Below are 23127 nucleotides of genomic sequence, written 5' to 3' on the forward strand. Positions count from 1 at the left end.
GCCCCGCTTCAAGGGGGGACAGATGCGAGCAAGCCCCGCTGAGTAAGAACAACATCCACCGCCTGTGCTGCGATTGATCACCGCGGCGCCCCGCATTATAGTACTTCTCCGTTCATGCTGCGTGGTACTCTGGCAGATATTACGCTGAAATGTAACCTTACCATTCTGAAGACATGTCCACTGTAGCAGGCCCGTCCCGTTAACAATTCACAAAATGAGTCTGTGAAGCCTTCTTCACTTCGTGTCCTTCTTCTTCTTCTCTCCGACTGGTTTTGATAGTAACCAGAGCAAGCGAGCGTATTTCCACTATACGACGCGGCACCGCACGGCACGGCAGAGAGCAGTCCTCCTCCTCCTCCTTCTGCGCTTCCAAGGTGCTGCTGCCTCTGCTCCTGCTGCTGCTCACAGCGCACTCAGAGGGCCACACATGGATGAGGAAAGGCAGCCGTCCAAGACGCCCATTAACAAGCACAGCCCTGACTGAACGGCCGTGAAAATCCTCCGGGAGAAATATGCGAGATAGCCCCTCAAACACGGCACAGGGAGATAAGGTGACACGCCAGCCGATATGCTGGGAAATGGTGAGCTGCGTGGTCCCCCCCCCCCACCCCCCCCCAACTCCCACCACCAACCCTCCTCCTCACGATTTACAATTACGAGTTTGGAGAGGGGATGAGTGAGCCACCGTGCGTGGTCGCCCCCTTCGGTAAAAGCGTCCAAATATCCACCCTTTTTTTTTATTTTAGAGTATCTGTCATAATCCTATAGGGGGATTTCAGAGTTCAGAGGGGTGACTTTGCGATATTAACCTTGAGCGCATTATTTTTAGTACGATTTCCCTCGCAATAAGCAACGAAAAGGTTTTCTTCTTAAGATAAGTAAAAACATTGTCCTTCATGTACAATTAAAAATATGAAAAATAAATAATATTGTAAATTAGAAAATAATAGTTGATTTAACTAAGCCTCACATAAACACTAGACATCTCTACTTAGGGTTTAATGTAACCCTAAGAAAAAGATAGGATCAGAGCAAAAACTACCAGCTACCGTTTTAAATATTTTAAGGTAACTAACAAGAAGGCAGACATCAAAGTATACCAGGGTTTTCCAAAATTAGGTTTTTAAAACTGTTAAATGTTTGTCATTTCCATGGTTTAAAGTTGTTTGATTGACTGTTAGATATATCTTATGATAAGAATATTGATTTATTATTGTCTCAATGAATTCTAATGATGTCAAAAAAAACCTGACAGTATTAGCAGAAATGTTATTTTTTTACTATTTTCTCTACTCTGTTTCATAAGAGCATAAATGTAAGAAATTTCAAAAGTAAGACTAAACCTTCGCCTAACTTTTTTGATATTCTGTTAATTTTGAAAAAGGCATTTTGAAATTGTTTTGTTACATTGAAATAAATGAAATTGAAATCACACATGAGAGAGTTTGTTCATGCATTAAATCAATAGAAAATGATGGCAGTGATGGACCTAAGCACTTAAATGGGATATATTCACAGTTCAATCACAGCTCTAGCACTGTGGGTTTCAATAGAGGAGATGTTAGAGCAGAGCATAAATTTGCAGAGTTTTGGGGAAATTGTAGACAGTGATTTTACAGAAGAGCATAGGATTCAACATTTTCAAATGACAAACTCGACTTTTGATGAACTATGCGATGATGTGAGACAGCTGGAACCAGCTGTGCATTAACCAAGGGAGCCAGTAACTATAAATAAGTAATTTGCTGCTGTATACAACCTGGCACGGTGTGAAACAAGTGTTCCCATTGCAGTTTTACAAAATATAAAATTTTTGACATGGCTGAAAAAACAACCTCATCCTAGCGCAAAACTTTTTTTTAATCAAAAAACTGTTTTTAAATGGCCATGTTTCCATTAATCAAATTTATTGTTGTATTTCCAATTTGAGTAAACTATATGATAAATTAAGCTGTAGATACTGATATATGGTGGGTTTCAACATATTTGAGGGTAGCGCTTTAGCATAGCTCCAGCAAATTACCATGTTGGTACGGCACGTTAACAAAACTGGTGTTTATGATTAGTGCTTCATAGTTAGCGCAGCTACTTTTTTAGTTAGCGGTTCCCGCCATTGTCCTGCCAACATTAAACATGTCCTGACATATTGTAAGAAAATTTAAGGGCACCTGGGCGCCTCCTGGTGGCCAATGGTTCTAAACAGAGGCCTAGTTTGCCTTAGCTAGCTAAGATTAACTAATTTAATCTTGGAGATGACCAAAAAGTGTTCTTTTTAAAAATTGGTTCCATTGAGTCAATTTTAAAAGACAAGGTTCATGCTTTCTGTAAAAAAACTGTAAAACAGCTGAAACACTGACTTCCTTTAAAGCTAGACTAAAAACCCACCTGTTTAGGATTGTATTTGAAATGTAATCAATTACAAATTTATTGATGGAACTTTACTTAATGTCGTGTTTTGATTGTTGATTCTATGTTGCATTGTGTTTCTGTGTTTGATATGATGTAAAGCACTTTGAAATGCCTTGCTGCTGAAATGTGCTATACAAATAAAATTTGATTTGATTTGATTTGTGTAAATGTTGCTACTGAGAATGCAAGTGGTATGATTTCAGCACAGTTCCACCTAATTTAGAGATATATTGTTAAAAGTGGCTTTCTCCTCTTTAGGTCTGATTATTACCTCTGTAAAATAAAAAACTTAATGAACCGATTCCAGGACTATTTTAAAATCAATTATATAATGAGTATTACATTGATAAATAAGTAAAGAGTGCATTCGGATGCATTATGCTTGAGTTTTAAACTACAACAAAGTCCTTTGTAAAGATCTTTAAACAGTTTTTTCCTCCGAACTACGATCGCCATACATTAGGTTAACGAGAACACCATCTGTCCTCTAATTGTCAGGTCAACCTCTTAAACCTAAATCCTCTGTTATATACTCATCTCCAACTTCTAGTTTCTTCTTCTTGGTTAAAAAGACTGGTCAAGGGTTCCTGGCCCTGGAAGTGTGGTTGGTCACCCAGAGAATAAGAAAGGGGCCATGTGTGGCCTCTAATTCACCACATTGTCTGCCAAAAAGCTAATCTTGGCCAGGCTCAGAGTCTCACTGCTCACGAGGCTGCGAGTGAATGAGTGAAAAGTTTAAATATGCTTTCAGATGTAAAACCAAAGACCTGCCTGGCATTGTGGGTTGGGTCGTTGTGAGAATGTGAGATTTGCCGTTGACCCAGGCAACAAGAGGAAAGGGGCCCATTTCAGTTGGAAAACCTGCTGCATTCAGGCTCATGTTTGCAGGTGGTGGGCTGTAATTCAATGGCTACACACCAATTTTCCTGCCAGCCAATGTTTGAGAAATAAATTGATGGCTCACAGTAGTAGTCTGTCGCCAGCCATCAATCAGAATTTATGGCATACAGAACATTATATATCAAGTCAACGTATGTAAAAGCCCTATAATGTGACCTTCAAGATAAAGAAATTTCTATTCAAGCAGCAGGAAACCTCAATTTTAGTTCACCGTCTTATAAAAAAAAATAAATAAATAAACCTCACCTGACTTTCAGAACCTCTGCAGGGTCTGAAGTCATTTTAAAAGCATCACTGAGGTCATTATTATTATTGTGGCAATCTTTAAGGACTTTACAGCGCAGCAACAAACCAACTGGCGAGAAGAAAGAGAGTAAGCACACATAGAGGAGCGCTAAGTAGATAAAGAGGTAGCCATTTCCCTCAGGAGTCAGTTAAGACCAAACACTGAACTAAAGTGAAAGCAAACACCAGACTTACGTGTGCCAGGCTGCCTAAGGCAAAACTTCAAATAAATGTTGATTTTGTGAATGCTGGGCGTGTAAATAACAACTGCATGCTAATATGCTTGATGTGGTGGTGAAATGTGACATGTCAGAAGGATTACTCATTTTCTATGCCTCCAAAAATACAGCTTTTATCCACAAACGATGTATTAAAATATTAAAATGCATTATTAGTACATGAACTTTTTTTTTTTTTTTTTACCAAAGCTGCAGTAAAGAATAGATCCACTGCATTGCAAAAGTATTCAACCATATTAAACCACTTTGTCATATGTCAACTATAAACTTCAATATATGTTATTTTGATTTGATATGAGATGTGACCAGCACAAGTTAATGTGAAGAGGACAATGAATGATACATGACACCAATTGCAGTTTTCTGATCAATCAATGATGGTCACAGATTCAGACTTTGGCCAACAACACTTTTTTGTTGTTTAATCTAAAAATTTGCTAAAAATTGAAAAGGCGCTAAGTTGGTAACAGTGGGGTAATATCTTAAACTCCGCATGAGCAGACGTGACCTGGTGGGCGGGTCTGTCAGGTGGCCCTCTCTCACAGCCGAAAAGAGACAGTGGCTGATTTTCAGACCTTTGCAGAGTTAGATAAGATCGGTGGATAAGATCAGTGTCACGTGCAAGTGTCGGCCAATCACTGATCACTCAAAATTAAGGAAATTGGAACTCAATTATTGGTGCACCAACATACAAAGTTGGTGTTTTGTTTTTGTACAGGGATCAAGTTTAAGTCAATCTTAAAGTTTAAGTCAAACCTAAATAACTATGCAGACTTAAGTTTGACCTAAATCACCAAGACACACCAAACATCCGTAAAAATGTGCTCTGGTCAGAAGAAACCAAGATCCATCTTTTTGGCCTTCAAGCAAAATGCTATGTTCTGCTCAAAAATCCCATTGCATGTCACCTTGTCTTCCATCACCCCTGTGAAACATGTTGGTGGCAGAATAATGATGTGAGGACCAGCGAGACTCCAATGTGGTACCAGATTGTCTGTTTTAATGATCTTTGCTCTTTCCTTGTTTTATAAATATCACTTATGATATTCTAATGTAAGACTTTGATGCTTTGCTGAATGCTAATTTAATCCACAAAAAGAGAGAGGTACAGAAAACTATACCAACAGTTGTCCTCATCTAGCCGCACAGCTTATTTTTAATCAGCACTCCAGATGGAGATACAATTACCTGTTCACTGCATCAACAGTCATGTAATTTAACTGTCCATGGCTTTCTGCTTTCATAATCACCTTTGGTTTTTTTTATTATCCAAACATACTGAACATACGGAAAGAGACTGAGTGTGAAAAACCCCTTTCTTAGTACATCTAAAAAATTTATATTACTTAAAAGTGCAATATTTCTGATCAGTCATTTCAGAAAGTGAAACTCACACAGAATGACATATTGCAAGTTTTGTCTCCTGTAATTCTGGTGACTACAGCTTACAGATAAACACTCAAAAATCATTGTCTAAGAAAATTAGAATATTGTGGTAAAGGTCATTCATGGAAACTCCTAGTGTCACACTCTAATTAGCTAATTAACTCAAAACACCTGCAAAGGTTTCCTGAGCCTTTAAACTGTTTCTCACTCTGGGTAACAAGGAGAAACAAAAAGTCATTGCTGAAGAAGCTGGCTGTTCACAGAGTTGTGTATTCAAGCATGGTAACAGAAAATTGAGTGGAAGAAAGAAGTGTGGTAGGAAAGGTGCAACAGGTAGAAGATTGTCATGTGAAGTTCATTCAAGAAGAACCACCCCACACAGACAAATACTAGACATGGCTACAAATGTGGCATTCTATGTCCCAAGTCACAACTGAGCCAGACACAGACGTCTTTCCTGGGCTAACCAGAAAAGGAATCGGACTTTGTGCAATGGTCCAGAATTCTGTTTTCAGATTAAAGTCAATTCTATATTTCATTTGGAAATCAAGGCTTCAGGGACTGGAGGAAAAGTGGCGAGGCACAGAGTCCAAGTTGGTTGAAGTCCAGTGGGACGTTTTCACAGTCAGTGAAGCTTTGGGGTCAGTGCTTGTTCTGGTACAGTGTGTTTTCTGAAGTTGACAGTCAACACAGTGTCTACCAGGAAAATCTACAGCACCTCATGGTTCCTTCTGTTGTACAGAGATGCTGATTTTATTTTCCAGCAGGACTTGACACCTGCCCACACTGCCAAACAGGTACCAAAAGCTGCTTCAATAACCATGGTGTTCCTGTTGTCGATTGACCAGCAAACTCCCCTGACCTTTAACCCCATAGAAAATCTCTGGGCTGTTGTCAAGAGGAAGACGAGAGACACCAGACTCAATGAAGGCAGATGACCTGAAGTCAGCTATCAAATCAATCTGGGCTTCTATTAACCAGATCGCCTCTATACTGCAGCGCATTGATACAATGTTTCGTGTGTGGCGACCACAAAAGTGTGACATTTGTGTTTATGACTTGAAATTGTTAATACAAGTTCTGTACTTTATTTTGGAGAAGAGTTTTTCTATATTTTTTTTAATGTGCTCTGTAACATTTACTCCTCGCCAGCAGGGGGCGGGTGGCGGTTTTGGTGTCCTGCTTGTATTTTCCCTCATTGCTGCATGACACTTGAGGTTAACAAGCCGTTTCCTCGTCTTTCTCCTGTTCTTCAGGTGGGTAAATATGCGAATAGGTTTTTAATTCAGTAATTAGACATGCTGGAACGTATTTGGAATATTTGTGAACGTATTTGGAATAGTTATGTACTGTATTATTTATTCAGTTTTTGACTTTGTGTCGTTGTGTTCGAAGAAAGTAACTACGCACGGTGTACATGCTAATATTAGCCATTAGCCAAGTCTGTTTAATACATGCGCTTCACCCACTTCAGGTTATGCTGGAATAACCGTTAGAAACTGAAGAACTCTATGTCTATTTTTCTGTTTTGGCTTTTGTAAGGTCCCCACCACCAGTGTTAAAATAGTTCTTTTACCATTAGGATTCAGGATGGAAAAAAAGCGACTTTAAAAATGATGTTTGGTTCTATTAAGGACTTTAGTTTATTGAAGGTCAAATGCAGTACTGTCTTAAGTTAAAAAGTAGCTGGTTAATGTAACCACTGTCTAATGCGTTTCATTTGGGATAAACAGCTTAGAAAGCTAAGAAGAAGAATGAGTGGATATGTGTTTAGGAAAGAGATGTTTGTTTTGTCACTAAAAGATGTTTGTTTTTGTCACTTATGGACACTGAAATGTATTAAAAAGGTTGGACTTTGAATATATAAACTGTAAAGAAAGAAACTCAATACAACAAGTATGTTTGGATGTAAAACTTGAATAAATTGCTGCATGACACTTGAGGTTAACAAGCCATTTCCTCGTCTTTCTCCTGTTCTTCAGGAGTATATCTGTCAACAGCAGTGCTGTCGCTACGGTACCCGTTACACATGCAATAGGATGCCCAGCCAAGTATAGAAATGTACACACTTTTCAGAAGTTTGACATTTGAGCTTAAAGCATCTGTTTTTGATTGATTTGTGTCTAACTTTCTGAGGCACTGAATTTTGGGTTTTCTTTACCTTTAAGCCATAATCAATAAAATTACAAAAAATAAAAGCTTGAAATATTTTACTCTGTGTAATGAATCCCTATAAAATGACCATTTCATCCCTGAGATGATTGGCAAGAAATATTGCACTTTTTTCTTGCAATATTAAATTTTTTTTAGATGTACGTATTAGTTTGCTATTTAAAAAACCCCCCAAAAAACCAGCATTGTAGTTCTAGTTGTTCAAATGGATACTGGTGGTTTTGGCATTTCTGTACTTGCACAGTTGCTATGTGACATCTCCCTCTGTTCATTCTTGTTGTATTAAAGTTAGGAAATGTGTTAGCTTTTGGATCCAGGCTTGGTGCTGTGACTCAGATTATATGCCTCATAAAATTCCTAATTAGGGAATGCCTGGCTATGGTGTGCCACTACTCCCGGTCTTATTTTACTCTCTATTTCAATCCATTAAAACCTGGATCTACCAGCTGTTGATAAGCATAATGCTGTCAAATATGTGACTTTTTTGTTATATTATACAACATATTTAGGAAAACAACTGCTTTAAAAACACTGGCTTGAAGAAAGGTACTTTGTAACATATGATGAAAGGCTGTTTGTATTCAGTAATGTTATCCTCTCACAGCAGGGGTAATGCATCATGCTGAGAGTCAAACAGCACATATATGATTTTTTTTAGTAATGATTTTGTATTTAACAACACTTGTGGCTGAATGCCACCTAAATTTGATTCAATACTTAGCCAGTTTTAAATGTTTTTCTTTTATTGACTTTTCGAGTCAATGTTATTAGCTTCAGTTTAAGCTTCAGCTCCATGTTCAGACAACCAGCATGAATTCTTAGCTAATTATCTTAATTAGCTCAACCTAAATTTATCAACTAAATACTCTTTGTGATTTAGACTCAGTGCAGAAGGAAACACCCATTCTTTAAAGTCAGAAAGCTTGTTCAGATGAAACCTGATGCTGTGTGAAAAAGACTCTCCAAAAACATGTCCACTCAGCCGAATAGTTCCACACCTAATTAGGGATGTTTTGGTGCTCAGATGTTTGATGAACCATTCCTGGTGAGGGTCTAAGGACCACAGATTTGCTAATGAAGTGAGCCCGGGTGATTGGCACTGTGGAGGATGTTTTGGTTGTTTCGCAGAGCATCAGCGTCAAAGCCGTGATGGCTGCTGCTTTATGGCTTGTGAGTAAGAACACTAATTGTAGCATAATTAACAGTAATATGTGTCAGTTCTGCTACAGAGAGAAATTTGGAACTGTATTATTTTTAGTTGACTCATAGACTACTTCTTCTGGAGGAGATAATGTCAAGGTCCTCCAAAAGAGTATTGACATTCTTAAACAAATAAAAAAAAATTTGAAAGTTTGTTTTTCAGATGCTCAGTGTTCAAACAGATAAATTGACTGTCTTTTTGGAAAGATTATGGATTTTTATGTATTTGAAAGAACTATTATGATCAAACAAGACATGGAGGAAAAAAAAAATCTAAGAAAATTATGGGGTAATTAATTTTGTTAATATATTGTTACTGTATGACAACCAAGATAGATTTATACAATTAGATCTGATACAACAAATCTGTGTTTCATTGGAATGACCTGGACTGATCAGAATTAAACTGCATTGTCTTTTACTGTACCGTAAATGATCTGGATTTGGTTGTTTACGGTGTCTTGAGACGACATTAGCTGTGAATTGTTCTTAGATTAATTGAATTTAATCAATCCTAATATTAGTTGTGCAACAAATTACATCATTACTGATATAAACAATTTCAGAACAAGGTAGTATAAAATATATAAAATGTGATCATTAACAGAGAGTTAACAAAGATTAGAGAAAATTTTGTTCTGCAAATGTTTATAAAATCTAAACAATTTCCTCCCAGAACCAAATTAATAATGGATAAAGACAATTTATATGGCAGCAGGTACAGAAAACCAAGGTAGAAATCTATTGTTAATCAATTCATGTTAAATAAATGAAAAAAACCAAACTTTTTAAATATTTAGTCACTGATCTGATCGTTTCCATAGCAACGACCAGAAGCAGGACCCAGAGCCACAGTGACCTCACTGATGACATCATGAACATCACAACAGATTAAAGAAGTTCTGAGGCTTTGAATACTTGAATCTCAACACATAGTTAGAATCCAAACGCTTCAGTGAGATTCAGATTTTGTGTGTAGTGAAGATTTTTTGTTTCCAAGATGAAAAACCTTTTCATTTTGCCACTCGGTCTTGGAGTAGGATATCTGGTGTTGACAGGGATGAAGAAACTTTTCGACCATTTCTTTCCTGGAAACGACTCAGACGAAAGTACCTCCAAGGATGTTGAGAGAGACTTGTTTTGGGACGGGTTTCCATTGGATCCCAAAGAGCAAGCTGATCTGGCTGAGAAAAATTTTTCAGGGGCGGATCTCAAAGCTCAGGCTATGATTTCACCGATTTCATCTCTGGCGTTTTCAGAGAAAATATTGAGAAAAGGCGCATTCTCCAGTATCTCGGAATGTAAATGTTCCCCAAACGGGGCATCAGGGTTAACACCCAGGAGCAGCAGTGGAGCCCCAGGCAGTAAGACTGTTCACAAACACAAAACTGCCCTGAACGAGGGCAGAAGGGGTAGCGCAAAGTCAAAAGATGAAGAAAGACTTTTGGAACCACTAGTACACAGTTCCCAAATAAAAAGCTACCCCGGACGGGGCAATTTAACCTTAGAAGAGGAGGAAAAAATTTGGGACCGGATGTTACTGATTCCCCAAAAGAAAAACTACCCCTTTTGGGATAGTTCAACCTCAGAAGATGAGGAAAAGACTTGGGATCGAATGTTACAGATTCCCCAAAAGAAAAACTACCCCGGACGGGGTAGATCACCTCCAAAAGAAGAGGAAAGACGTTCAGAACAGTTTGTACGCAGTTCCCAGATAAAAAGCTACCCCGGACGGGGCAGTTTAACCTCAGAAGAAGAGGAAAAAATTTGGGGCCGGATGTTTCCGATTCCCCAAAAGAAAAACTGCCCCGAATGGGATAGTTCAACCTCAGAAGATGACAAAAAAATTTGGGAACGAATGTTTCCGATTGCCTAAAAGAAAATCTGATCTAGATTGTGAAGTTTTCTAGGATCAGCGCAAAGATCATCCTGAGACTCCAGCTACCATAAAGACGTCCTCTGCAGAGGACAACCTCTGTAAAATTTCCCAACAGGTTCAGAAATTGTTCTCAGTTTTTAAAGCTTTCTGAACCTGTTTTCAAGAAAACGTGTACAAAAGCAGGATTCATAATGAGAAGCAAACACATGAAGAGAAACGCCACACTCCACAGAAAATCCCATCTAATGGTTTCTCCTGCCACTAACCTCCAAAACAACAAAGCTGTTTTTTTAGAGGAGGAAGAAACATTGAATTTTGTGAATAAACTATCAAAAGTTAACATCCTGTTTGCAGGTTTCTCTCCGGGCGCTCCGGCTTCCTGCCACAATCTAAAGTCATCACTGTTTGGTTAATTAGTTTCTAAATTCTCCTTTGGTGTGAATAAAACATCAGGGCTGCACAGTGGCTCAGTGGGTAACACTGCTGCCTTGCAGTAAGAAAGTCCTGGGTTTGAATCCCAGCCTGGTTCTGTCTGCATGGGGTTTTCTGGTTCTCCATTGTCCATATTTGGGTTCTCTCCGGGCGCTCCGGCTTCCTCCCACAGTCCAAAAAGATTTAGTGTGATTTATAACGGATGGATGTTAATAATAATAATAATAATTATTATTATTATTAATATTACCATTACTATATATAAATAGATATATCTATCCATCTATCAATCAAAAGATATATCTATATCTACGTATCTATATATATATCAATCTATATCTATCCATCTATATATATATATATATTTATATAGATCTATAGATAGATCAATCGATAAATAGATTTATCTATAGATCTATTTATCGATCTATCTACATATGTGATGCTTTTCTATTCATTTATTATTTGTTTAAGATCTGAGTTTAATCAATCCTAATATTAGTTGTGCAACAAATTACATCATTACTGATATTAACAATTTCAGAACAAGGTAGTATAAAATATATAAAATGTGATCATTAACAGAGAGTTAACAAAGATTAGAGAAAATTTTGTTCTGCAAATGTTTATAAAATCTAAACAATTTCCTCCCAGAACCAAATTAATAATGGATAAAGACAATTTATATGGCAGCAGGTACAGAAAACCAAGATAGAAATCCATTGTTAATCAATTCATATTAAATAAATGAAAAAAAAAACAACTTATTAAATATTTGGTTATTATTTCAGTTTGAATCGGGCAGAACGTATCTGTTCGTTCCCATAGCAACGATCAGAAGCAGGACCGTGCCTCAGAACCATTAATAATAATAATAATAATAATAATTATTATTATTATTATTATTAATATTACCATTACTATATATAAATAGATATATCTATCCATCTATCAATCAAAAGATATATCTATATCTACGTATCTATATATATCAATCTATATCTATCCATCTATATATATATATTTATATAGATCTATAGATAGATCAGTCGATAAATAGATTTATCTATAGATCTATTTATCGATCTATCTACATATGTGATGCTTTTCTATTCATTTATTATTTGTTTAAGATCTGAGTTTAATCAATCCTAATATTAGTTGTGCAACAAATTACATCATTACTGATATTAACAATTTCAGAACAAGGTAGTATAAAGTATATAAAATGTGATCATTAACAGAGTTAACAAAGATTAGAGAAAATTTTGTTCTGCAAATGTTTATAAAATCTAAACAATTTCCTCCCAGAACCAAATTAATAATGGATAAAGACAATTTATATGGCAGCAGGTACAGAAAACCAAGGTAGAAATCTATTGTTAATCAATTCATGTTAAATAAATGGAAAAAAAACCAACTTATTAAATATTTGGTTATTATTTCAGTTTGAATCGGGCAGAACTTATCTGTTCGTTCCCATAGCAACGATCAGAAGCAGGACCGTGCCTCAGAACCATTAATAATAATAATAATAATTATTATTATTATTAATATTACCATTACTATATATAAATAGATATATCTATCCATCTATCAATCAAAAGATATATCTATATCTACGTATCTAATTATATCAATCTATATCTATCCATCTATATATATATAAATATATATTTATTTATATAGATCTATAGATAGATCAATCGATAAATAGATTTATCTACAGATCTATTTATCGATCTATCTACATATGTGATGCTTTTCTATTCATTTATTATTTGTTTAAGATCTGAGTTTAAGGCAACTGAACTGAACTTGATCTGAATCAAACATAGGCTATGTTCGGACCACCCCCACCCCCCCAATCTTGGAAAAGTCTAGAATTCCCCCCCCCCAACGAAGAAACGTTCCCATTTAAATAATATCAACATAAAAAGGCAAAAGAAACAAAGAACGGACTAAATCTGCCATTTATCTCAGAAAAAATAAGAATTCATTTTTATGTCCCCCCCCTACCATTGTTAGAACAATGGTTCAGTCCAACTTGTAGGAGGAGTGACGTCGTTCAGTGCTGCGTCAGAGCCGTTGGAGTGAGGGGCTAGCTGTTAGCTGTGGCTCTGCAGCACAAACATAAAACCCTCCAGTAAGTAAATACTTAAAACAAAAGACATGTAATACTTTTCATTTACTTTCACGGCTCAATATTAAGAAACACATTAACAATAAAAATCTGACTGCAGTTCGTTATTTCATTACTTTGGCTGAATCATGATAAGCTGCCTCATTAGCAAAACTGCTACACTGCTTTCATAGACTTAAGCTTTTTTGTCAAAGGTAGCAAACATCTCATTCATATTTAGCTCTTTAACTTTTAGTTAATTAGAAGAGTTTGAAACGGGAGGGAGGGGCTGATTAAGTGGACCCAGCTCTGTGTGTGTAAGCCAATTACAGAAGAGAGAACAGATAGATAAAAAAGAAAGCTATGCCTTTTATTTCTCACTGTCTTCTATGTAGAGCCTTTAAAAGCACAAAATAAAATCTGAATATTTTTCTATATAAACCCTGGTGCTTTAAATGTTACATTTAAGTTATGATAGGCCTACTCCCCAGATATTCATTTATTTATTCATTCATAACCTGTTGGTTCTCTGTCACCCAGGACATGGCAAAACTAAAAAAGGCTTCAAAATAAAGCAACTTAAGTTATAATTTAAATAGCCCATAACTTGTATTGGGAGTCATTTCAATAAATCAATGTTTATGAGGAATTTTATTAAAAGAAGTTACTCATTAAAGCTTTTATATTTAGAACCTTAAATTTTTGTAAAGGTGTAGCAGAGATTAGATCAGTCTGAACAAAACTCGTATCTAAGCAACATTTGAATTTTAGTTTTACTTCTCAACAGTTTGCTGACTTAGAAAAACACGTTTGATGTGTATTACTAGTAATTTTTGGTCCTGCAACTTGAATGTGGTTTAAAAACCAAAATGTAACGTAGCATTTTACGTTACATTTCACTGTAACTTTGCCGATCCCCCCAAAATTGGTCTTAAGAAATGTTCCTGCTCATGGTCCCCCCCCCACCCAATAATGAGATGAGATTTACGCCCTTGGAATCAAACTGAACCCAACTAAATAAAACAGAAATAAACTGAAAGGAACTGAAATTACTGAAGGTATACTAAAAATTCAACTGAATTGAATGAAATCAACATCCACTGGGATCCAGTTTTTCCTGTTTGACTGTCAATTTTACACTTTTCAGAGGGTTGTGGACATTTGCATCTGTTTGTGCCTAAAATTAGGCTTTAAATGAGACCTGATCAAGTTTTTTTAACAGCTGCCCATTCCCCCACCTAACAGAGCTATGGGTTCACAGCTGAGAATGTCCTTTAAGTTTCTTCAATTTTTTTATTTAATCATGTTTTTCCTTAAATGTTATGTTATCATATGTTATATGATATATTGTATATATTTAACGTATTTGTAACATTTATTTTACATTGAGCAACATTGTTATGGCTATTTTAAATAGGCTTTAAAATGGTCAGGTTTTTTGTATTTATGTCTGCTGGGAATACAGAACATTTTATTTATATGAATAGTGTTGAGTGCACTAAATGTAGGATTTTTTGATGTTTTACACTTAAATGTTTATTTTTTTGCACTTATTTGTAAAAAAATATGCATCTTTTATTTTTTTATGTGCTAGTGCATTAAAAAAATATGTTTTAACATTTAGTATCAACTTTACTTTGGATTTATTCTTCATACCTCTTGTAAAACAAGACTGGATATAAAGGATACATTCTTCATTTTTCCAGTTGACAAACAATAGAAACACAGAACAATAGATATGCAAATAAAATGCAAATATTTCACATCCTCTTCAGCAAATTGCAAAAAGCAAGAAATACTGGTTGCTGAATGACAATCTCTAATGTTCACATTGTTGAATTAATCAATAAAACAGCAAAGAGCAAAAGGAAGAGTAATCAACATTTCATATTGAATGACAAGACAACATATTTGTAAGAAATGATTCCTCTTTTACTGTATAGACTTATCTTGGTAAACTGTGCAAAATTCAGTGACTGGTTGGGATATTTAAATGCATAAAAGATGAAAAATCAGCATATCCAAACTATGACCAACATAGGAAACACTAAGACAAATTCAGTTAGAGTTTGTAGTGTTTCCATGCTACGCTATTGGTTTCAGTTTAAAAATTCGAATAAAATCTTGTTTAAATGTGTAAAGCCATCTCCTGCCTTTAGCACATTCTGACATCCAGAAAATATGGATGTCAGAATGTGACATCCATTCTCTTTAATCAAAACAAAAAGGCTGCTTAGAGGAAAGAACCTTAAGGAAAAATTGTTTTATTTAACAGTTTATTCTTAAGACATGTATTTTTTTTTTTTTTTTGGGTGTGGGGGGGTTGGAGCAGAATAAGCAGGTCGGAGCTTTGCAATATAAAATTGGCCAGAAAGTTTCTGATTGGTGTATCTCTGTGATTTACTATAAATCAGAATTTCAGCTGTTCAGTTGAGATATTTGTAATAATTTGGGACCAACATGTTTGGTGCTTCATAATCTGTGTGACTTCCAGTAGTGATAAAACTCCCAATTGTTAAGCTGCTCAAGAGCAACTTGACATACAGATATCCAAAGCTTCTTCACGGTTTGCATTTCATTTAGCTCTGCTAGCAGCCAGGTGATTGCCACGCTTAGTGCCTGTTCAGGAAAACAATCTCTTGAACCTTCTGCTTGTTTTGAGGTTCTCACAAGACCTCCAAGTTGACAGCAAGTGAATTGCCGCTTCCAGTTTTGTTTGCTTTTAATTTTAGCAAACCAGTTTGAGGATTTTCCTGTCAAATTACAGAGCCAGGTTGCCATCACAACTTTCTTACAAGGCAAACTTTTTCCTGCAGTTCTCTTGCTTGTCAGATTGAAGCCATTTCCTTCAAACTGTAATGGGATCAGGGCTCTGCACTGCTAGCACATGATTGATGAAAGATTAAAAGGATTGTTGGGACTGAAGGCACATTTAGCTCCCCACTGAGGTCCAATTTCTTGTCCTTGTGTGGGGAGTAGAACTGCCACCATGCAGATGAGAGGATCGCTGCTGTGAACGCCAATAATGTGAATTCTTAGAGGCACAGCGACAATGACAAGAAGGCAATCATTTTCTTTCTGAATGTTCTTTTTCCACCAAAGAACTAAAGTTAAATTATAAAGTGTTAAATAAGATATTCACAAGGAAACAAGACATAAAGCAGAGGATAATGGAAGAAAACAGCTACAAATTTCTATGGTGGTAGCTCTGATGCCGTTAGTGATTATGCACGCCGATGGTGCACTTTAACCTCTACTGAAACATTTGACAGCTTTTTGACTAAAGACAAATTGCCCTGCAAAGACCCAATTAGCAATTTTTATTTTCTGGTCAGGAACGCTCCCAATAAATAACATTTTTCTCATTGCCTTAGCTTTGTCCTTCATGCATAAACACATTCGAGGTTAACTTGAGGTGTACTCATAATTTTTTTCCCTGCATTGTTAACAGAACCTTGAAGAACCGACCTTTGGTAAGAGAGTTCCCATTTAATATTATTGCTACCATTTCCTCTTCTGTGAAGAAAGCTCTTAATTTTTAAACTCAATGGGAATGCTTATTTGCAATCATAGTCATGTGTCAGCTGTCAGCTTTGCTCTGCCGTAGGTTATCTGGTTTAATGTGTAGGAACCCTGTAATTAGAGATGATATTTCTAAATGAAGAATTGGCAGCTAAGAATTATGAGGCTGTATCGTTTAATTTTAAATAAACATGAAGTTTCCAGCTGCCTCAAACAATTAAGAGTGCCTTGCAAAATTATTCATAACAACCGTTGAAAATTTTCACATTTTGTCACAGTGCAACTACTAACATCTAAAAAGGTATACATTCTACTTTACTGGGATTTTAAGTAAGTAATACATTGTAGCACATAACTGTGGGATAGAGAAGAAACATAATGGTTGGTAAAAATGTGACATACATTTTTATTCCCTCCCCTTTACTCTGAAGCCCCTAATTATAAACTAGAGCAACCGGCTGTCTAGAAATCTCAAGGTTTATTTTTTCAGAGAACATTAGTGAACAAAAGAACAGAGAAATTAATGTTAGACAGCCACAAAGCAGCCATTTCAATGAACAATGAACAAGTGTATGTGATTCTTATTTTCATTCTGCTTTTTAAAGTATTGTTTGCATTGTGGTGAACTTTTGTACTTATATATATATATATAATCTGACCCATAAAATTACATCAATATAAAAACTGAGGGCTTCATCAAAAAAAGTTTAATACCTGCTCAATGGTTATAATTTTCAAAAAATTTTATTTTATTTGACCAATTTTGAGATACATATCATAATTTCATGAATGAATCTGTACATTAAAGTTTGTGGCTAAATGTAACATGACAAAATGTAAAAACGTCTTTAAAAGGCAGCACATAATATGACTTAAGCACCATGAAGTATGAACTGGTCATTGCCAGAGGGCAGATTACTTGGATCAAAACACTTTATTAATGTTTTTATTGCCTTTTAAAAGTCTGCAGATTGTGTCAACGCGGTCACACCGGGTTACACGGGATGACAAACGCGCCAGCTGGCTTATTCATCTGAAACAGAAACGCTGGGCCAGTTCTGTCCTTGAAACTCTGTCCTCCCAGCCTCCTGAGCCAGTGCTCCATGGAGGCATATGATTAGTGGTGACCAGCAGCGATAAGGACTGCACGTCTGTCAAAATCAAGTTGCAGTGCCCTGACCGTGTTGTCTTAATATGAGCTGAAGTGTGGTGTCAGGGTCTAGGGTCAATTTACCAATTCAGCAGTGCAGCAAGTCTTTGCCTCAGCTCCCTTCAGCTGGCAATTATCAGTATGTGGCTCAAAGCATAAAATCGCAGCAACACACTCACACAGACACCTTCAGAAGCTAGCTATCGAAGCTTATGCACAGAGGCATGTAAATGTATTGGATGCAACACGGCTTTTGAATTATTAACAAGGCTTAGTTTGCAATACATTACACAAAACCCATACAGGGGTAGTACATCATAATAAAAGCTAAGTAGCTCCACAATGATTTATATTTTTTTCCATCCAATTTTCTTCAATTATAGAGGAGAACTAGAGTCTTGTTGAGTCATTTTCAGTTGATCAAAACAATTGAAAGAGACTGTCTTTGAGCAGAGTGCTGCCTCTTCTCTGACCCTGAGAAAAAGGCCCTTGATCACTTCATTGTGTGAGGTTTGAATATGAATGTAATCAGAACATTTTTTGCAAAGGATCCCACTCTGAAGACCACTCAAAGGCATCAGCTATTATCAGCAAGCGAGCAGCGTCCGTGCTCTGACCTCATCCGCTGCGCTGTCCCTCACTAAAAGGCTGAGTTATGACCGACACAGAGAGGAGCCGGGCTGCTCAGGCTTGTAAATGAGTGCGGCGTGAAACAGAGTCTCCATGCATGTCACGAACAACCCATCATTACTTTTACAGAGGTTGACTTGAGTCGCAGCCTAACATATGGGTTATGATGTCTTAGAGGGTAGATGCACTATGCATTATAAAAACAGATGTATTCTAAAAGCGCAGAATGGAAGCAGCTGTGTTCAATATAAATACTACATACACATACAAATAACCACAGTCTCAGTGTATTTTCTAAGCTTTTGAACTCTTTCTGCACTGACTTGGATTTCATTTTTATCAAGATCAAGTAAACCTTTTGGGTCTTTTTTTCTTTTCTCTCTGTGCGCTGCAGAGCTGTTAGGGTAACTGTAAAGCCCACTACCACTACGCTCACACTGTTCCTGAAACCAGCCATTAGCTGACCGGGCTTTTTCTTCTTATCTGCATTCTCATTTAACGCTTTTTCACTTGCCTCAAACAAAGAGTTAGTTGCTGCCTTGCACCCTGCAATTTTTGTCTAATCAGCCGCCCAGCCACAAGCTCATACAGTATTCATTTCATCCCGTGTTTGTGAGGTTTGATAGTACTGCAGAGATGAGGCCATGCTGAGACTCTCTTATAAACACTCAGAATGGCTACCAGTCAGATATTTTGTTGCCGCCTGCAGGTCTTTCCAGCCTCATGCTGATACATCTTGGCTTTTGCAGATGATTATATGGTACATCTTGGATAGCGGGAATAAACTGGAGGTTCCCAGACTAATCTGGGATGTCTTTTTTTATTTCACATGATGGATTCATTAAACAGGTTTATTTATACCAGGAACTATATTTAAAAAAAAAATACTTTGACATATATTGTCACAGTAGAAAAAATACTTTCGTTTGAAATAAGACTTAATAGTGTTTTCCATGTCCTTTTATTCAATTAAAAAATACTTTATTTATCCCAAAAGGATATTAAATGTCATAATTAATATCATCCAAGTATCTTTAAAGATTTTATGGTGATATTATGGGCAGAAAGGGTCTCCAGTAGCAGTCAGTCTCCGAATGAAGATGCTGAGGCATGACTGTAATGACATGCCAACAGCTCAAAATCTGGGCATCAAAGATGATTTTCCATAGTACTATGTCCCCATCAATTGTTTGTTAGCACTGCTAATCCACCTCATTTGTTTTCACCATTCCTCTATACAGGTCCTTTCTCAACAGCCATGTTTGGTCCGCTTTAATGGAATTCTAGTTTGTTTGTCTTGAAAGTCTGGTTTGTTTTGGGTAGGTATGAATGCGCAACTGAAGTCCGATGTGGACCAAAAAAAGCGAACTCTGGTCTGCTTGCAAAATCTGGATCTCAGTTTGGTTGAAATTAATTCTGGCGCAGTTTGAACGAGTATGTGAATGCCAAGCGGACCAGATAATGCTCCAAAATCAGGAAGCAGAGTAGAGCTGGGCATTCTGGGTAAACACTACCAAAACAAATGCAGAAGTAGCACTAGTTACAGAAATATCTCTTGGTTTTTTTGCCAAAGACAAAAGAGAAATCCTACAATAGCTAAAATATGATGCCACTTAATTTTAGTTTACATTTTCTGAAGAAAGAAGATTCTCTCTGTGTCTTTTTAAGAGGTTTTGTGAGGAAGGAGCAGTTTTTTTCCTAAGGGTTTAGTTTGTTTGACACAATGCAGTGTAAAAGTGAAACGCACCAGCTGAAAATGGAACAAATGTTGTAATTTTGGTTCACAATCGAACTGAGTACTGGACAATCAGTTGTGAAAACAGTCCAAATTTCTGTCTTGCCGCATGGTTAGAAAGGTGGGCAAAGACATGATTCTTGCTTACTATGATGGATGGAAGAGATGGTTTGACCTCCCTCCTTCTCTCTCTGCTCTTTGGTCCTGATCTGCATCCTTGATGCCTCATTTTCAACTTCTCTTATATTTTCAGCTGTAGTTCAGATATTACTAGAATGCTGATCAGCTTCTCCCAGGTACAAGTAAAACAAACAACAACAACAACAAAAAACACCTTATTGCCATGGTTATGAATCATAACAAATGTGACTTTTTTCTACCTTGTCCATCCTCTTTGTCAAGTCTGGCTATCAATTGTGCTGTCCAGCATCTGTTTCCATCATATTCCTCCTCAATGAATAAGTTGACTGAATCCCAAACAGTTGTTCATGCAGGTTCTCCTCCAACACAAGTCAAACTGATTGTTTTCTTCAAAATGTATTTTATTGGTCTGAAATAATATTCTAATCTTCAATGTCCTGTTTCCATTAGTAAACTTGGACAATTAACAGAATTAAAGGCTCAAAAACATCAGCCTGTGTGTAATGAATCTATTAAATGTGTTTCACTTTGTGAACTGAATTACTGAAATCAATAAACTTTTGAATAATATTTTAATTTATTCAGAATTAATGTACGGGAAGAAATTGAACAACATGGAAACAAAGAGCTTCATAACAAAAGCATGGCAACCACAATACAGAGCACACACAATACAAAACCCAAAGGACAAAGGATCATTAATATGAAAATAAGAAATGTGCAAAAAGGCCCTTGCACAGCAGCCTATATGTCATAGGGCTCATTGCTTTCATTGAATATTTAGCCGAAAATCAGTTTAAATGAATTATGACATCCTTGTCAGACCAAATTAACAGCATATTTAAAGGTTTAAAGTGAGCAGCATGTCCTTTATTGTTTCAGAAACACACGTATGACGGCTGGGCTGTGATGGAAAGCTTGACAAAGTATCCTGGTTTTGCAAGTACATTAACTGTAATGGCCCAAATCCTTCAGCTGAGAGACTCTTTGGGTAACTCAACAGAAAGTGTCTCATCTGACAGTAGTTCTCCCCATGCGTGAGCTCGCAAATATACAGTGTGATCACGACAAACCTGCACAGGCCTGCATGTGAGAGCTCTCCAAATGAAAGTGGCGGATAACAGCACATGCAAATGCCTGAATCAGAACAGTGTTTCTGTTGCATCTTGTTTCTTTCAGAGTGTCGATATCCGACGCTAACTGCCATCCCTGGCACTCAAACGCACCAGTTTGAAGGACTCACTCTATTTTGTGCCCCTCATTATTGAGTTTGGCTTCTGTAGATAACCCACAATTCTTTGAGTACAGCCGATGTCCCATTGGCCATGATAAAATTATGGAGTCTTTGCAATCATTTTTATAGGTGTGTTTAATTTATTCATTCAGGATACAAACGCAGAGATACTGTTAACGTCAGGATTAAAATTATATTTAAATGAAGATAATAGAATAAAACACTACTGGATAAATTATTGTAGTCATCAAAATAATTTATTCATCATTCTAAATAAATATGTAATATATAATGTATGAATAATTATTGCCTTTGGTACTGTTTATCAAATACTTCCTTATTATCACATCAAGTATACGAAGTGTAAAGAAATTAAATGCTTAGTATCATAACCAATGCACAATCAGAAAACATATCTTTTTAATGTATGGAACAAAAACATCAAAATTTACATTTTTATTGTTTTTCAGAACTAATTAATACTTCAGAACTAATTAGTAATTGAGAGATGCAACTGAAAAAGACAAGAAAAAAAAAATCAGAAAACTTATAAATTTGCTATTGAAACAAATGTCTCTCTGTTGCAGGAACTCCTGCAGTGAGCAAATTGCTTTTTCCCAGTTTAAAAAAAGACACAGCCTTATTATAAACTTCCTCAGTGTGAATATGATTATTAAGCTGTGACTTTTCACTTTTTATTTTTCCTACATCACTTTTCAAATCTCCTACAAATTCAGACTCCCTCAGCTGTGAAAACTAATCAGAGATAAGATGAAACTTCTTTACCAGAGCAGCACCACAGCTGCAGAAGATCTATTTAATTTAGAACTGACCAACAACCGCCGTGTTTCCACCGACTTGCTCGTTGCCTCCAGCCAAGATAATGTGAGATGACCCGACATCTCATGTGACCCCATCAGGGGCTTCACCTGTGAGCCTTCGCAGAGAGCACTGTGCCTGATAAATGAGTCTAAGGTGATGAGCAGCTGATGGAGTGGCTACCAAAGGTCACAGTGCTCTGGGAAGCTCCATTCTGCTTGGTCATTTCAATTTTTGGACTGGCAGCACCTTGTGATAATGCTGGAAAACTTGAGCCAAAGGTTAGCCTTGTGGAACCAAAATTCATTATTTTGTTCAGATACTTTTAACTGGTTGAAACAACTCTGTTGTTTTTTTTCTAATTTGGTGCTATGTGTGCCTGCTGAATTAGGTTGCAAGCTATTTGTATTGAGGTGTAACTACTGACAAACATAAACCCACATGTGGTGGTTATTGGCAATGGATGTTGCAGACATGCAGAGCTTATGTTCCTTTTTTGTTATTGCTGCTACATTTTCATGCACCCACTGAGTTTTATCACCACTCTGAGTGTTTAGCAATCGTTTGGATTGCCTTTTGTAGGTGGAGATAGCTGTTCATTACAGAATATGGGATTTTTAATGTTAAAGGTTCCCTATTTGTTTCAGTTTGATGCACAAATAAGTTTTTCGTAGGCTTTACATCAGCTGTGCTGAGATTTTCTAACATTTCCTATCCACCATTTTGTTTGATTTGATGGTGTTTTTCACACTGTGTTTATTTTCCTGTGCCTCGATGAACGCTAGTAGGGAGATGCAGGAAGGGGAAAAAGTAGAGGCAGTATGCAATTTGTATGGCACTGCACACACCTCGCAACAGCTGTGGACACTGGG

The 23127-nt window shown here is 36.7% G+C and overlaps 1 protein-coding gene across 10 annotated transcripts in view; it reads right to left on the reverse strand.

Moving 5' to 3' along the window:
• Positions 1–595, reverse strand: part of tenm4 (teneurin transmembrane protein 4) — a 220864-nt gene extending 220269 nt beyond the window's left edge. For all 10 annotated transcript variants that reach the window (XM_027998909.1, XM_027998907.1, XM_027998905.1 and 7 more), the window contains exon 1: positions 162–595. The gene's annotated coding sequence lies outside the window, so the exon portion shown is untranslated. The remainder of the gene's footprint in view (positions 1–161) is intronic.
• Between the last annotated feature and the right edge of the window lie 22532 nt (positions 596–23127).

Source organism: Xiphophorus couchianus, chromosome 18 (assembly GCF_001444195.1).
Source record: "Xiphophorus couchianus chromosome 18, X_couchianus-1.0, whole genome shotgun sequence".
NCBI lineage: Eukaryota > Metazoa > Chordata > Actinopteri > Cyprinodontiformes > Poeciliidae > Xiphophorus > Xiphophorus couchianus.